The following is a 17,253-nucleotide window of genomic DNA, read 5'->3' as shown; positions in this document are numbered from 1 at the left end:
TGTGTATCGGTGTGCGACGGGTATATTTTACCCATGTTATTTTGTACTTTGGTTTTGGAGTTTGTTTTTTCATTAAATACTCCAGATTAACCAATTTGGTTTCTCCTGCGCCTGACTTCCCTGCCCCCTACATACACGAATATGACACCATGGAAACCCAAAACTCCCACGTATGCAAGCCTGCCGATTAGAAGATCCTGTTTGGGTTGTATTTTCAACCAGCAAATATCAGGAAATCACATTTATTCAAACTTTTACAGTGTTAGTTTCATCTTCTGTTGTACAATTTGATACAAAACACAGGTAAAATTGAATTTTGACTCCACTGGGCCTTTAATCTCACCTGAGCCAATGTAAGGTGTGTTTAAATTAGTCCATCACAACCTTTTGTGTGATTTGGGGCTAGGCAAAGGGCGACATCAGTTCATAATTGGCCTGGCTGGATTGCTATGCCACAACCCCTCTCTCTCTCCATACTGAGTCTGCAGTCCCAAAACACAACTGACACAACCAATTTGCACAGTCAGTAGACCAGAGAATAATTTTCACCTTAATCTTTTATAGGACCATATCAGCCTCGCGTGGAGGGAGCGAAATACAATTATAATAATAAAAGGGGGAGGGGGGGGGGGGTTGACAGGGACATAATTACAAATGACACCCATAATCAGCTTGTTAGAGCTTCCACAGCCTCCCTCTCGTAAAAGAGGAGGATTTAAAGGTTGCTCTATGTTCAAAGCGGCTAACCGGGACTTTGACATTTCACAGCCTTAAGACCATAGTCCACAGCCCACCATAACAAACTGGTGTGGAAAGTTAATGTGTTGCTACTTTATTGTTTCCATGCTAACAGGCTTTAAGCATTTCATATCAAATCAAATTGTATTTGTCACATGCTCTGAATACAATGGGTATGGACTTTAAAATAGTAACACAAGAGGAATAAAATACACAATCATGAAGCTATCTACAGGGAGTACCAGTACCAGATCAATGTGGAGCTATATACAGGGAGTACCAGTACCAGATCAATGTGGAGCTATATACAGGGAGTACCAGTACCAGATCAATGTGGAGCTATATACAGGGAGTACCAGTACCAGATCAATGTGGAGTTATATACAGGGAGTACCAGTACCAGATCAATGTGGAGTTATTTACAGGGAGTACCAGTACCAGATCAATGTGGAGCTATATACAGGGAGTACCAGTACCAGATCAATGTGGAGCTATATACAGGGAGTACCAGTACCAGATCAATGTGGAGCTATATACAGGGAGTACCAGTACCAGATCAATGTGGAGTTATATACAGGGATTACCAGATCAATGTGGAGTTATATACAGGGAGTACCAGTACCAGATCAATGTGGAGATATATACAGGGAGTACCAGTACCAGATCAATGTGGAGCTATCTACAGGGAGTACCAGTACCAGATCAATGTGAAGCTCTATACAGGGAGTACCAGTACCAGATCAATGTGGAGTTATATACAGGGAGTACCAGTATCAGATCACTAATGGACATAAAGTCTGGGTAAAATGACTAGGCATCAGAATAGATTATAATATGAGTAAGAATAAAGAACGGCATAGCAGCAGCATGTGATGAGTGTAAAAGTGTGTGTGTGTGTGTGTGTGTGTGTGTGTGTGTGTGTGTGTGTGTGTGTGTGTGTGTGTGTGTGTGTGTGTTGGTATGCGTATGTAGTGTATATGATGCGTGTGGGTTTTGTGTGAGTGTGTGTGTAGTGTGTATGTACTGTATACTGTATATATAATCTTGTGAGTGTGTGTATAGTGTATATGTAATGTATACTGTATATATAATCTTGTGAGAGTGCATAGGGTCAAATCAGATAGTCCAAGTAACCATTAATTAACTATTTAGCAATCTTATGGCTATTTAGCAGTTTTATGACTTGGGGGCAGAAGCTGTCTTCGAGCCATAGCAGAGCGAAAAGCCTGAATAACAACACAGTCCACAGGCAACTCTACCTGTAGGACATTAAACCAGCGTTATGTTATAGTCATCCTCTCCTACCTGGCCCTGAGAGTATTCCTCTGCTTCTATTGTTTAGCCAGATGAGCACTCAGATGAGCACTCAAAAATGAATATTACCCATACAGCAAGCCAAGTTGCGAGCTAGGAGGCTAGAGACATCTCCATACGGGCTCCACACCACGCGCCGTATCGCTACAAGCACACAACATTTCTTAAATGAACGGTTCGGCACCACCAAGTCTTGCACACAGCTAGAGGAGAGGATTCCTGTGTTCAGGCCATTAATAGCATCTGTTTTTGTGCATCTGTAGAGTGCTATTAAATCGGTCCCCACGCTGTCACGTACCTAAATGGGCTGATGCACTGCTGAACTCTTCTCCATGTGTTTTGGTATTACAGGTCCTGGCCTGGTGTTATGAAAGTGGCCTTGTGTTATGACAGTGGCCTGGCCTGGTGTTATGAAAGTGGCCTTATGTTATGACAGTGGCCTGGCCTGGTGTTATGACAGTGGGATCTCTCTCTCTCTCACTCTCTCCCCATCACTCTCTCTCACTCCACACGCTCGTGGGCGAATTTCCTCTTCCATCTCGCCGGCGGTTGTCTTCGGCAGCTGTATGGTAAGAAACGTCTCGGTTTCCAGAGTAAAAATCCAGTACTACCCCTGTACAGGATATTACTAGGCTGCTCCCCCAGCGTTCTACGTCAGCACACGGAGATCGATGCTGTTGTAGTCCATGTGGGATTTAATGGCATTAGGAATGGTAGCTCAGAACGGCTGAAATGGGATTTTGAAGAATTGATTGGGTCTCTGCTGGACACCAAAAAACGTCCTATAATATCTGCCCCTGTGCCCTCGCTGGGTCGAGGTAGTGAACATTGTTAACAGGCTACTAACACTTCACGAATGGCTGCGTGACTACTGCAGATCCTTGGGTGTAATTTATGTAGACAACTTTTACACCATTTGGAAGCAGATGATGCTCTATAAGGAGGATGGGATCCACCCCAATAATTTGGGTACCTGGATCCTGTACAGACACTACAAGGCAGCGCTGAGGCAATGACTGATCAAATCACGCTCCTGAATGGTATTTACTCCTATTAAATAGCAGCGATATCATTCCGCCACAGTTTCTCATGCTGACAGGGATATTGTAAATAGTAATTCCGTGCCTGTTAAATTAAATGTACATTGATAGCTCTGTTAGCTCCTGTAAGGAACCTACTGTTCCATGTTTTGTCATTTTGTGTTTGATGTATTTCTGCACGGCTCAACGGGACAGCAGGTACCCTAGTGGTTAGAGCGTTGGACTAGTAACCGAAAGGTTGCAAGATTGAATCCCCGAGCTGACAAGCTAAAACTCATTCTGCCCCTGAACAAGGCAGTTAACCCACTGTGTTCCTAGGCTGTCATTGAAAATAAGAATTTGTTCTTAACTGACTTGCCTAGTTAAATAAAGGTAAAATAAAAGAGATTCTTGTCTTCACTGTCAAAATAAAGGTTCCGAAAATATAATAATCTCACTCTCTTTCTGTCTCTCTTTGCTTAATAGGGAGCACAGATTCCACACTGGAGATGCCTTCTCTATTTTTTTATCATACAACATGCCAACAACATACTGTACTTTCAGAGGAATTCCTAGAAAGAGCTGTATTCCCTGCCCTATTTCCTAGAAAATAACATTACAGTTGGCAAAGGTATAGCATGTAAAGTATAGCATCGTTAGCCTCCATACGTCCGCTGTTTCAGATCCTAATTTAACACAATCAGGTAGTTACACATGGTCGTTTCATAATGGATAATCAACGACGGGCTATGCGTCCTATGGAAGATTATGTACGATGTGGAAGTAACCTTCTACGGAGTTGTATTGTTATCCAGAGAACGCATAGAGCCCCGAGTTGATTATCCCTTTTATACCATGGCAATAATTTGAAACATGTGTATTTAACATACAAACATCTCAATATTTAGTATTTTGATCGTCGACAAGGTTTATTTTAGCTATGGTCAGTGCCATTTCAAATGGCCATAGTAACGGCTGACGCCAGTGCATTACAGGCAGTAATCAGCAAACTGTCTGTGGTATTGAGTTTGTGTGTGGAGAGTGAATCGAAGAGAGGGAGGTTAGGGACGGACAACGAAGATGGCCACAACAAGTAGTAATTCAAACATGAACTGTATAGCGCCAGCCTGTAGGAATCGTGTCCAAAAAAATCCCTCAGTAAGCTACCATCGGCGGCCCAAGGACCCAGAACTTTTGAAGAAGTGGCTCCATGTCCTGAAGATGAAGGACGCGCCAGCTCGAACGAGCAGGATCTGCTGCCAGCACTTCGTGGAGGAAGACTTCGAGATGAAGGGCACTTTTGATGCAGCAACTTGGAGTTTCCAAATGGAAAGGAGTCATAGGACTACGTTGAAACGCTCTGCTAACCCCTCAATTTTCAAGTGTTATGGGGTAGGTGTTACCGACCAACCGACCATCATCAACATCGCTGACTTCGGTGTCTAGCAAAAGCCGGACTGAACGGAGGAGGCGACTCGAGTCAATGGAGAAACTGAGGAAACGTTAACCAGTCATGAATCATGACTGTTGTTGGACTAGGCTAGCGTAGACACTGGACAACTTTGGTGCAACTCTAGATGAAGGTAACTAGCTAATTACGTCTGAAGTGTTTTGTGTAACACCCCCCAGCAACTGCCATTAACAAGAAACTCAACTGCAACTAAAATTGCAACCCAGTTTCTCCGTGTTGCCCTGTTATTAGGTAGTTGCTGTAGCTAGCTTACACCTCAGATAGTACAGTAATACATTTTGTTGACATATTTGTTTTTGGAATGTTTTGTTAGCTCTACCTTATTTAGCTAGACTGAAGTTGACATGGCTAATGTTTGCTGAAAAATAAATGTCCCTCTATTTGCTGTGTGTTTGTGTGTGTGTGTGTGTGTGTGTGTGTGTGTGTGTGTGTGTGTGTGTGTGTGTGTGTGTGTGTGTGTTGACATTTCATAAAGACAGGTAGCTTGTTATCGCCAACTGATATATTTGGGTTCAGTTGTCTTAACAAAATGTTTGTTTGTTTTCAGGATGACACCTTCATGCCTGAAAAGGTTTTCATCCTGGAGGAGACTGTGCAGGAGGAGGCAGAGGAGGTACATGCAAATCCATGTTATTTCTAAGGCTATTGTTTATTTCAAGACACAAGCTGTCATCCCTGAGCAAACTTTGGATATAAAATGGACAATATACAGTATATGTAGTGATTCTTGAATATAACTATAGCCTAATAGATGCCTTAATTGTTTTGTACCAACAGGAAAGAACGGTTAGTACAGCATGCCAAACTGACCCCTGGGTGCCAGAGTGTTCCTGTGCTGCGGTGGATAAGAGGTCCACAGGGACCATCACTAAAGAGCTCGAGGACCAGCTAGATTGCGCTCACAACCATCAGTATACAACCGAGTCCTGCCCCTATACGCCACAGATGGAGCTGACGGAGAGTGAGATCAGTGAAGACCCGAACTCACTGTATGAACCTGAGAGTTCAGAAACACAATCATCACAGTGCCAGCTATAGTATCGAAGATATAGTATTGAAGCTATAGTATCGAAGATATAGTATTGAAGCTATAGTATCGAAGATATAGTACTGAAGCTATAGTATCGAATATATAATATTGAAGCTATAGTATCAAATATATAGTATTGAAGCTACAGTATCGAATATATAGTATTGAAGCTATAGTATCGAATATATAGTATTGAAGCTACAGTATTGAATATATAGTATTGAAGCTACAGTATTGAATATATAGTATTGAAGCTATAGTATCGAATATATAGTATTGAAGCTATAGTATCGAATATATAGTATCGAAGCTATAATATCGAATATATAGTATCGAAGCTATAGAATCAAATATATAGTATCGAAGCTATAGTATCGAAGATATAGTATCGAATATATAGTATTGAAGCTATAGTATCGAATATATAGTATTGAAGCTACAGTATCGAATATATAGTATTAAAGCTATAGTACCGAATATATAGTATTGAAGCTACAGTATCGAATATATAGTATTGACGCTATAGTATTGAATATATAGTACTGAAGCTATAATATCGAATATATAGTATCGAAGCTATAGTATCGAATATATAGTATCGAAGCTATAGTATCGAAGACGTAGTTTCGAAACTACAATATCGAAGCTATAGTATTGAAGCTATAGTATCGAAGATAAAGTATCGAAGATATAGTATTGAAGCTATAGTATCAAAGAGTGTGTGTAAGATCCCAAATACATAGTCATTGATAGCAAGCTGAAGGAGTTGTTAAATGTCTGCCATGAGCCAGGATGTCGAGCATGTGTCATCAGTTCATCCCTGAAAATAAATGGTTTTCCTATCACCATGGAGACAGTGTGTTGTGGGCCACAGGAGGCAGTGGGAGTCCCCGACCAGAGTGGGAAAGTTGTTTGCAGGGAATCTGTTGGTGCCATCAGCGGTCCTCCCTACTGGCGGCGCCCACTCCATATTTGTGGAAATATGTCACCTCCTCAGCCTGGTGTCCATGTCGCTGCGACAGTTCTCAAACCAACAGCAGTTCTCAAACCACATCTACATTGTGCCAGAGGTTAACCACATGTGGACCCAGCACACGGAGGCTATTCTGGCCACAATTGGTGGAGACGCACGGTGTGATTCGCCAGGCCATTGTGCCTCCTTTGCCTCTTACACCATCCTGGACTCTGCTTCCCACCTGATCCTCGCCCAGGAGACATGTGACCGAGGTGAAGAACAGCTATTGGTTGGAGAGGGAGGGATTAGAGAGATGCCTGTAACACATTGAGGTAAGCTATAGCCTAACCTATATTTTGTAGCTAGCCTAAGGGTTGTAAGTGTGTATTTGGTGGATGAATGAAGAGGACGTAGGTACCTTTAGGATAATCATAAAGCCATTATTACTAACAGGCCCATGGATGTAGTATTGAAACCTTGGCCACTGACAGGCATCCAAGTGTGAGGGTGAACTTGAGGGACTCACATGCTGATATCTGGCATGAGTATGACCTGTGACACATTGCCAAAGGTGTGAGGAAACAGCTGGTGGCCATCGGGAAGCCAGAGGTACTGTCATATATTTTTTAGTAAAATCCAAAGTATGATTTGTGGAACTTATTTTTGAGTCTAGGACCATCCCACAGGACTCTCCTGAGTGCCCGAAGAGAGAGAGTAGTAAATGGAGAAGGAGCAGGCCATTCAGCACTGAATTCAAAGATACACACAACCATAAAGGGAATCGGAGAGGAACTGTTTTTCCACAGATTTATTTTTACCCGTTTCAACGGACGTGCTACCTTGTCCCGGACCTGCTGTTTTGACTCTCTCTCTCCCTCTCTCCGGGATCTGCTGTCTCGACCTATGAATGCTCAGGTATGAAAAGCCAACTGAAGTTTTCTCCTGAGGTGTTGAACTGTTGCACCCTTTATAATCGCTGTGGTTATTATTTTGATGTAAAAAGCTTTGTAAAATACATCTGATTATATTGATTGCTTGCTGTTTCCTGCATGTTGTGCACTCACTAACTGTCTGAGTGATCTGACATTTTTATAGTATCTGTTACATATTTTGGTGTGTATTTAATCTGCAATTTAACAAATAACAAAGTGTCCTCCCTGCTCCTCTTTCGGTAAAAAGCTGAGGGATGGGGCTGGAGAAATGCAACCACTTTCAAATTCATAGAGCTATAGAGGCAAGGACTGACCATCCATGATATCAAAATGACAGTTTTAACCATGTTTATAGGCTGTATTGTGTTTGTTTATATTTTCTTTGTTTAAAAACGTTGGAGTAAAATAAGCTTATATTTGGGGTTCTGATGGGGTACGACAGTTGAACTAAACTCATGAGGCATTTATAAGTTACATTCTTCAAGAATCAATGGTTACATATCATTAATTTATAAGTGTAAAAATTGATTACTTAGAAGGATTACTTTATCCTATCCCAGGTATTCCTTAAAGAGGTGGGGTTTCAGGTGTCTCCGGAAGGTGGTGATTGACTCCGCTGTCCTGGCGTCGTGAGGGAGCCTGTTCCACCATTGGGGTGCCAGAGCAGCGAACAGTTTTGACTGGGCTAAGTGGGAACTGTGCTTCCGCAGAGGTAGGGGGGGCCAGCAGGCCAGAGGTGGATGAACGCAGTGCCCTTGTTTGGGTGTAGGGACTGATCAGAGCCTGAAGGTACGGAGGTGCCGTTCCCCTCACAGCTCTGTAGGCAAGCACCATGGTCTTGTAGCAGATGCGAGCTTCAACTGGAAGCCAGTGGAGTGTGCGGAGGAGCGGGGTGACGTGAGAGAACTTGGGAAGGTTGAACACCAGACGGGCTGCGGCGTTCTGGATGAGTTGTAGGGGTTTAATGGCACAGGCAGGGAGCCCAGCCAACAGCAAATTGCAGTAATCCATACGGGAGATGACAAGTGCCTGGATTAGGACCTGCGCCGCTTCCTGTGTAAGGCAGGGTCGTACTCTGCGAATGTTGTAGAGCATGAACCTACAGGATCGGGTCACCGCCTTGATGTTAGTGGAGAACGACAGGGTGTTGTCCAGGGTCACGCCAAGGCTCTTAGCACTCTGGGAGGAGGACACAATGGAGTTGTCAACCGTGATGGCGAGATCATGGAACGGGCAGTCCTTCCCCGGGAGGAAGAGCAGCTCCGTCTTGCCGAGGTTCAGCTTGAGGTGGTGATCCATCATCCACACTGATATGTCTGCCAGACATGCAGAGATGCGATTCGCCACCTGGTTATCAGTAGGCCCATGTCTTGAAAAAAATGACAGCTGGCTAGATTTACTAAATTAACTGGTTTTATTCAAACCCTATGTTTGCTTCTGGGTATGCTGCTTTATGGAAGAGACAACACACGCAGGGATTACACGCCGTACAAAATGTGTCTGATACCGAAACTAAAACACAGTGTATTTATAATGAGCACACCCCATTATTGTAGGCCGTCATTGGAAATAAGAATTTGTTCTTAACTGACTTGCCTATTAAATAAAGGTTAAATTAAAACATGTAATTAAACATTTAAAAATGATTGGTTAGAATGAAATTTCATAAATCACGATGCTGTCTGTGATTGGATCTCCAAATGTTTTATCTTAAGGTCAATGCGTTACCATCGCGCCAAACAGTGCTTGTGATTAACATTGTTATATATGACTTATTAAATATATTAAGCACCTACCCACCTCTGATGTTAGCTTTAAACAATTTATAATCAAGCAACATTTCACCAATTATTTAACTGGCAAACAGGCTGCAGACTGGCCAGGATGTCATTCATTAGGATTAGAGACATGTCCAATACGTCACCATCCAGACAAACTGACAGGAACCTCTGACTGGATGTAATACAGTCACCATCCAGACAGACTGACAGGAACCTCTGACTGGATGTAATACAGTCACCATCGAGACAGACTGACAGGAACCTCTGACTGGATGTAATACATCACCATCCAGACAAGCTGACAGGAACCTCTGACTGGATGTAATACATCACCATCCAGACAGACTGACAGGAACCTCTGACTGGATGTAATACATCACCATCCAGACAAGCTGACAGGAACCTCTGACTGGATGTAATACAGTCACCATCCAGACAGACTGACAGGAACCTCTGACTGGATGTAATACATCACCATCCAGACAGACTGACAGGAACCCCTGACTGGATGTAATACATCACCATCCAGACAGACTGACAGGAACCCCTGCCTGGATGTAATACATCACCATCCAGACAGACTGACAGGAACCTCTGACTGGATGTAATACAGTAACCATCCAGACAGACTGACAGGAACCTCTGACTGGATGTAATACATCACCATCCAGACAGACTGACAGGAACCTCTGACTGGATGTAATACATCACCATCCAGACAGACTGACAGGAACCTCTGACTGGATGTAATACACCACCATCCAGACAGACTGACAGGAACCTCTGACTGGATGTAATACAGTCACCATCCAGACAGACTGACAGGAACCTCTGACTGGATGTAATACATCACCATCCAGACAGACTGACAGGAACCCCTGACTGGATGTAATACATCACCATCCAGACAGACTGACAGGAACCCCTGCCTGGATGTAATACATCACCATCCAGACAGACTGACAGGAACCTCTGACTGGATGTTATACATCACCATCCAGACAGACTGACAGGAACCTCTGACTGGATGTAATACAGTAACCATCCAGACAGACTGACAGGAACCTCTGACTGGATGTAATACAGTCACCATCCAGACAGACTGACAGGAACCCCTGACTGGATGTAATACATCACCATCCAGACAGACTGACAGGAACCTCTGACTGGATGTAATACATCACCATCCAGACAGACTGACAGGAACCTCTGACTGGATGTAATACATCACCATCCAGACAGACTGACAGGAACCTCTGACTGGATGTAATACAGTCACCATCCAGACAGACTGACAGGAACCTCTGACTGGATGTAATACATCACCATCCAGACAGACTGACAGGAACCTCTGACTGGATGTAATACAGTCACCATCCAGACAAGCTGACAGGAACCTCTGACTGGATGTAATACATCACCATCCAGACAGACTGACAGGATCCTCTGACTGGATGTAATACATCACCATCCAGACAGACTGACAGGAACCTCTGACTGGATGTAATACATCACCATCCAGACAAGCTGACAGGAACCTCTGACTGGATGTAATACAGTCATCATCCAGACAGACTGACAGGAACCCCTGACTGGATGTAATACATCACCATCCAGACAGACAGACAGGAACCGCTGACTGGATGTAATACAGTCACCATCCAGACAAGCTGACAGGAACCTCTGACTGGATGTAATACATCACCATCCAGACAGACTGACAGGAACCTCTGACTGGATGTAATACAGTCACCATCCAGACAAGCTGACAGGAACCTCTGACTGGATGTAATACATCACCATCCAGACAGACTGACAGGAACCTCTGACTGGATGTAATACATCACCATCCAGACAGACTGACAGGAACCTCTGACTGGATGTAATACATCACCATCCAGACAGACTGACAGGAACCCCTGACTGGATGTAATACAGTAACCATCCAGACAGACTGACAGGAACCTCTGACTGGATGTAATACATCACCATCCAGACAGACTGACAGGAACCTCTGACTGGATGTAATACATCACCATCCAGACAGACTGACAGGAACCTCTGACTGGATGTAATACATCACCATCCAGACAGACTGACAGGAACCTCTGACTGGATGTAATACAGCCACCAGACAGACTGACTGACAGGAACCTCTGACTGGATGTAATACATCACCATCCAGACAGACTGACAGGAACCTCTGACTGGATGTAATACATCACCATCCAGACAGACTGACAGGAACCCCTGACTGGATATAATACATCACCATCTAGACAGACTGACAGGAACCTCTGACTGGATGTAATACAGTCACCATCCAGACAGACTGACAGGAACCCCTGACTGGATGTAATACATCACCATCCAGACAGACTGACAGGAACCCCTGCCTGGATGTAATACATCACCATCCAGACAGACCGACAGGAACCTCTGACTGGATGTAATACATCACCATCCAGACAGACTGACAGGAACCTCTGACTGGATGTAATACAGTAACCATCCAGACAGACTGACAGGAACCTCTGACTGGATGTAATACATCACCATCCAGACAGACTGACAGGAACCTCTGACTGGATGTAATACAGTCACCATCCAGACAGACTGACAGGAACCTCTGACTGGATGTAATACATCACCATCCAGACAGACTGACAGGAACCTCTGACTGGATGTAATACATCACCATCCAGACAGACTGACAGGAACCTCTGACTGGATGTAATACATCACCATCCAGACAGACTGACAGGAACCTCTGACTGGATGTAATACATCACCATCCAGACAGACTGACAGGATCCTCTGACTGGATGTAATACATCACCATCCAGACAGACTGACAGGAACCTCTGACTGGATGTAATACAGTCACCATCCAGACAGACTGACAGGAACCCCTGACTGGATGTAATACATCACCATCCAGACAGACTGACAGGAACCTCTGACTGGATGTAATACATCACCATCCAGACAGACTGACAGGAACCTCTGACTGGATGTAATACATCACCATCCAGACAGACTGACAGGAACCTCTGACTGGATGTAATACAGCCACCAGACAGACTGACTGACAGGAACCTCTGACTGGATGTAATACATCACCATCCAGACAGACTGACAGGAACCTCTGACTGGATGTAATACAGTCACCATCCAGACAGACTGACAGGAACCTCTGACTGGATGTAATACATCACCATCCAGACAGACTGACAGGAACCTCTGACTGGATGTAATACATCACCATCCAGACAGACTGACAGGAACCTCTGACTGGATGTAATACATCACCATCCAGACAGACTGACAGGAACCTCTGACTGGATGTAATACATCACCATCCAGACAGACTGACAGGATCCTCTGACTGGATGTAATACATCACCATCCAGACAGACTGACAGGAACCTCTGACTGGATGTAATACAGTCACCATCCAGACAGACTGACAGGAACCCCTGACTGGATGTAATACATCACCATCCAGACAGACTGACAGGAACCTCTGACTGGATGTAATACATCACCATCCAGACAGACTGACAGGAACCTCTGACTGGATGTAATACATCACCATCCAGACAGACTGACAGGAACCTCTGACTGGATGTAATACAGCCACCAGACAGACTGACTGACAGGAACCTCTGACTGGATGTAATACATCACCATCCAGACAGACTGACAGGATCCTCTGACTGGATGTAATACATCACCATCCAGACAGACTGACAGGAACCCCTGACTGGATATAATACATCACCATCTAGACAGACTGACAGGAACCTCTGACTGGATGTAATACAGTCACCATCCAGACAGACTGACAGGAACCCCTGACTGGATGTAATACATCACCATCCAGACAGACTGACAGGAACCTCTGACTGGATGTAATACATCACCATCCAGACAGACTGACAGGAACCTCTGACTGGATGTAATACATCACCATCCAGACAGACTGACAGGAACCTCTGACTGGATGTAATACAGTCACCATCCAGACAGACTGACAGGAACCTCTGACTGGATGTAATACATCACCATCCAGACAGACTGACAGGATCCTCTGACTGGATGTAATACAGTCACCATTCAGACAGACTGACAGGAACCTCTGACTGGATGTAATACATCACCATCCAGACAGACTGACAGGAACCCCTGACTGGATGTAATACATCACTATCCAGACAGACTGACAGGAACCCCTGACTGGATGTAATACATCACCATCCAGACAGACTGACAGGAACCTCTGACTGGATGTAATACAGTCACCATCCAGACAGACTGACAGGAACCCCTGACTGGATGTAATACATCACCATCCAGACAGACTGACAGGAACCCCTGACTGGATGTAATACATCACCATCCAGACAGACTGACAGGAACCTCTGACTGGATGTAATACAGTCACCATCCAGACAGACTGACAGGAACCTCTGACCTGGATGTAATACATCACCATCCAGACAGACTGACAGGAACCTCTGACTGGATGTAATACAGTCACCATCCAGACAGACTGACAGGAACCTCTGACTGGATGTAATACATCACCATCCAGACAGACTGACAGGAACCTCTGACTGGATGTAATACAGTCACCATCCAGACAGACTGACAGGAACCCCTGACTGGATGTAATATATCACCATCCAGACAGACTGACAGGAACCTCTGACTGGATGTAATACAGTCACCATCCGCTGGGAATTTGTGCTGTATCGCAACCATCTTTACAACAACACACTCATACTCTAGCCATTATCTGGCGGCATCCCCACTCACACCATATTGTGTTCGGCTACGCAGACCCTCTAGCTGAGGTGTTTCAGGCGGCAAATCTGTGTTACTGCTACGAGAAGGAACTCTTTGATCTGGGGCAACGATCGGTTCAAACAGGAACAGATTCAGTAGGTTTATTGGCTCACTAACTAACATTATTTCATTCTCTGTTATAAACTCATTCTCTTACTCGGAGCTACTTGGTAAATTCAGTCATTTTAGGGAGTTCCAAACTGTTCTCTCATGCCAGTGATGCAACAATGCCAATATGGCGATTTACAGTTCCATTTAGCTGCCGTTCTACATCCTAGTGTTTCCATTCCCCTTTAATCATACAGCACAGCAAGCCATTCCATCTCTTCATTGTACTCTACATACATACATTATTCCACCCCTCTGGAGCTGTTTGCTTGTAGAATTATATTGTGAATAAACAAATTAGACCAATTAAAGTGTGAGAGGTACTTTAGTGAAGCTAGCTCCATCTTCTCAATTAGGTTACATCATCTATGGATCCCATCCTTACTCATAGCGGCTCTCTGTGTACATACTGTAAACCTTGAGAAGCTACTTGGTAGAATGGATTGCATAGCCTATATTGATGAGCTGGACTAAGATATTATTCACTTTTCCCACCCCTTCTCTTCTTCCCCACCCCTCCTTCCCTTCATCTCTCTTCATCGCTACTTCCATCCCTCATTCTCTCTCCCTCCTTTCCTTCCATCCCTCCCTCTCTCTCTGTCAATTCAATTGAATGGGCTTTATTGGCATGGGTAACATATGTTTACATTGCCAAAGCAAGTGAAATGGATAAACAAAACTGAAATAAACAATAACAAAATCAACAGTAAACATTACATTGACAAAAATTTCAAAGGAATAGAGACATTTCAAATGTCATATTATGGCTATGCACAGTGTTGTAACAATGTGCAAATAGTTAAAGTACAAAATGGAAAATAAATAAATATAAATATATTAATAAATAAACATGACCTGTTGCCCTTTTCTTGTGGCAACAGGTCACAAATCTTGCTGCTGTGATGGCACACTGTTGTGTTTCACCTACTAAATGTGGAAGTTTATCAAAATGTGATTTGTTTTCTAATTATTTGTGGGTCTGTGTAATCTAAGGGAATATGTGTCTCTAATATGGTCATACACTTGGCAGGAGGTTAGGAAGTGCAGCTCTGTTTCCACCTCATTTGTGGGCAGTGTGCAAATCTCAATAGGAAGGCTATGCTCACTGAGTCTGTACATAGTCAAAGTTTCCTTAAGTTTCGGTCAGTCACAGTGGTCAGGTATTCTGCCACTGTGTGCTCTCTGCTTTGGGCCAAATTCTATTGTAGTTTTTTTGTTAATTCTTTCCAATGTGTCAAGTAATTATCTTTTTCTTATCTTATGATTTGGTTGGGTCTAATTGTGTTGCTGTCCTAGGGCTCTGTGGGGTCTGTTTGTGTTTGTGAACAGAGCCCCAGGACCGGCTTGCTCAGTGGACTCTTCTCCAGGTTCATCTCTCTGTAGGTGATGGCTTTGTTATGGATGGTTTTGTAATCGCTTCATTTTAGGTGGTTGTGGGATTTATCTATTTTCTGGATTTTAGCAGGTATCATCCTAATTCATCTCGGCATGCATTATTTGGTGTTTTACATTGTGCATGGAGAATGTTTTTGCAGAATTATGCACGCAATCTCTCTCCCCCTAACTCATTCTCCCTCTTTCCCTCCCTCTCTTTGAAAATAAAATCTTATCTTCTTCCTTCCCCTCTGAGAGTCATTCAGAGAGTGTACTTCTGGAGACTACAGAGGAGGAATCGTATTGGGAATCAACAGAGTGTTGATTGGGATCATGGCACACAAACAGACACACACACAGACAGACAGAGACAGACACAGACAGACAGACACAGACAGACAGAGACAGACACAGAGACAAACACACAGAGACACAGAGAGACAGACAGAGACAGAGACAGACAGTCGATACACACACACACACACACACACACACACACACACACACACACACACACACACACACACATATATAAACATACACACGTGCACACACACATACATATAAACATACACACGTGCACACACACACACATATAAACATACACACACAGGCACGCACACACACATACACACAGGCATGACTCCAACACCATCATTAAGTTTGCAGACGACACAACAGTGGTAGGCCTGATCACCGACAACGACGAGACAGCCTATAGGGAGGTCAGAGACCTGGCCGGGTGGGGCCAGAATAACAATCTATCCCTTAACGTAACCAAGACTAAGGAGCTGATTGTGGACTACAGGAAAAGGAGGACTGAGCACGCCCCCATTCTCATCGGCTGTAGTGGAGCATGTTGAAAGCTTCAAGTTCCTTGGTGTTCACATCACCAACAAACTAGAATGGTCCAAACACACCAAGACAGTCGTGAAGAGGGCATGACAAAACCTATTCCCCCTCAGGAGACTGAAAAGATTTGGCTTGGGTCCTCAGATCCTCAAAAGGTTCTACAGCTGCAACATCGAGAGCATCCTGACTGGTTGCATCACTGTCTGGTATGGCAATTGCTCGGCCTCTGACCACAAGGCACTACTGTACTGCGTACGGCCCAGTACATCACTGGTACATCACTGGGGCTAAGCTGCCTGCCATCCAGGTCTTCTACACCAGGCGGTGTCAGAGGAAGGCCTTAAAAATTGTCAAAGACCCCAGCCACCCCAGTCATAGACTGTTCTCTCTACTACTGCATGGCAAGCGGTACCGGAGTGCCAAGTCTAGGACAAAAAGGCTTCTCAACAGTTTTTACCCCCAAACCATAAGACTCCTGAACAGGTAATCAAATGGCTACCCTGACTATTTGCATTGTGTGCCCCCCCCCCTCTTTTACGCTGCTACTACTCTGTTTATCATATATGCTTAGTCACTTTAACTATACATTCATGTACATACTACCTCACCTCAATCAGCCTGATTAACCGGTGTCTGTATGTAGTCTCGCTACTGTAATTTTTCACTGTCTTTTTACTGTTTTATTTCTTTACCTACCTATTGTTCACATAATACCTTTTTTGCACTGTTGGTTAGAGAGCATGTAAGTAAGAATTTCACTGTAAGGTCTACATCTATTCGGCGCACGTGACAAATAAACTTTGATTTGACACACATACACAGTTGATA

This window comes from Salmo trutta, chromosome 2 (assembly GCF_901001165.1).
Source record: "Salmo trutta chromosome 2, fSalTru1.1, whole genome shotgun sequence".
NCBI lineage: Eukaryota > Metazoa > Chordata > Actinopteri > Salmoniformes > Salmonidae > Salmo > Salmo trutta.
The sequence above is the reverse complement of the archived record's forward strand: the minus strand, read 5'-3'. Positions refer to the sequence as shown.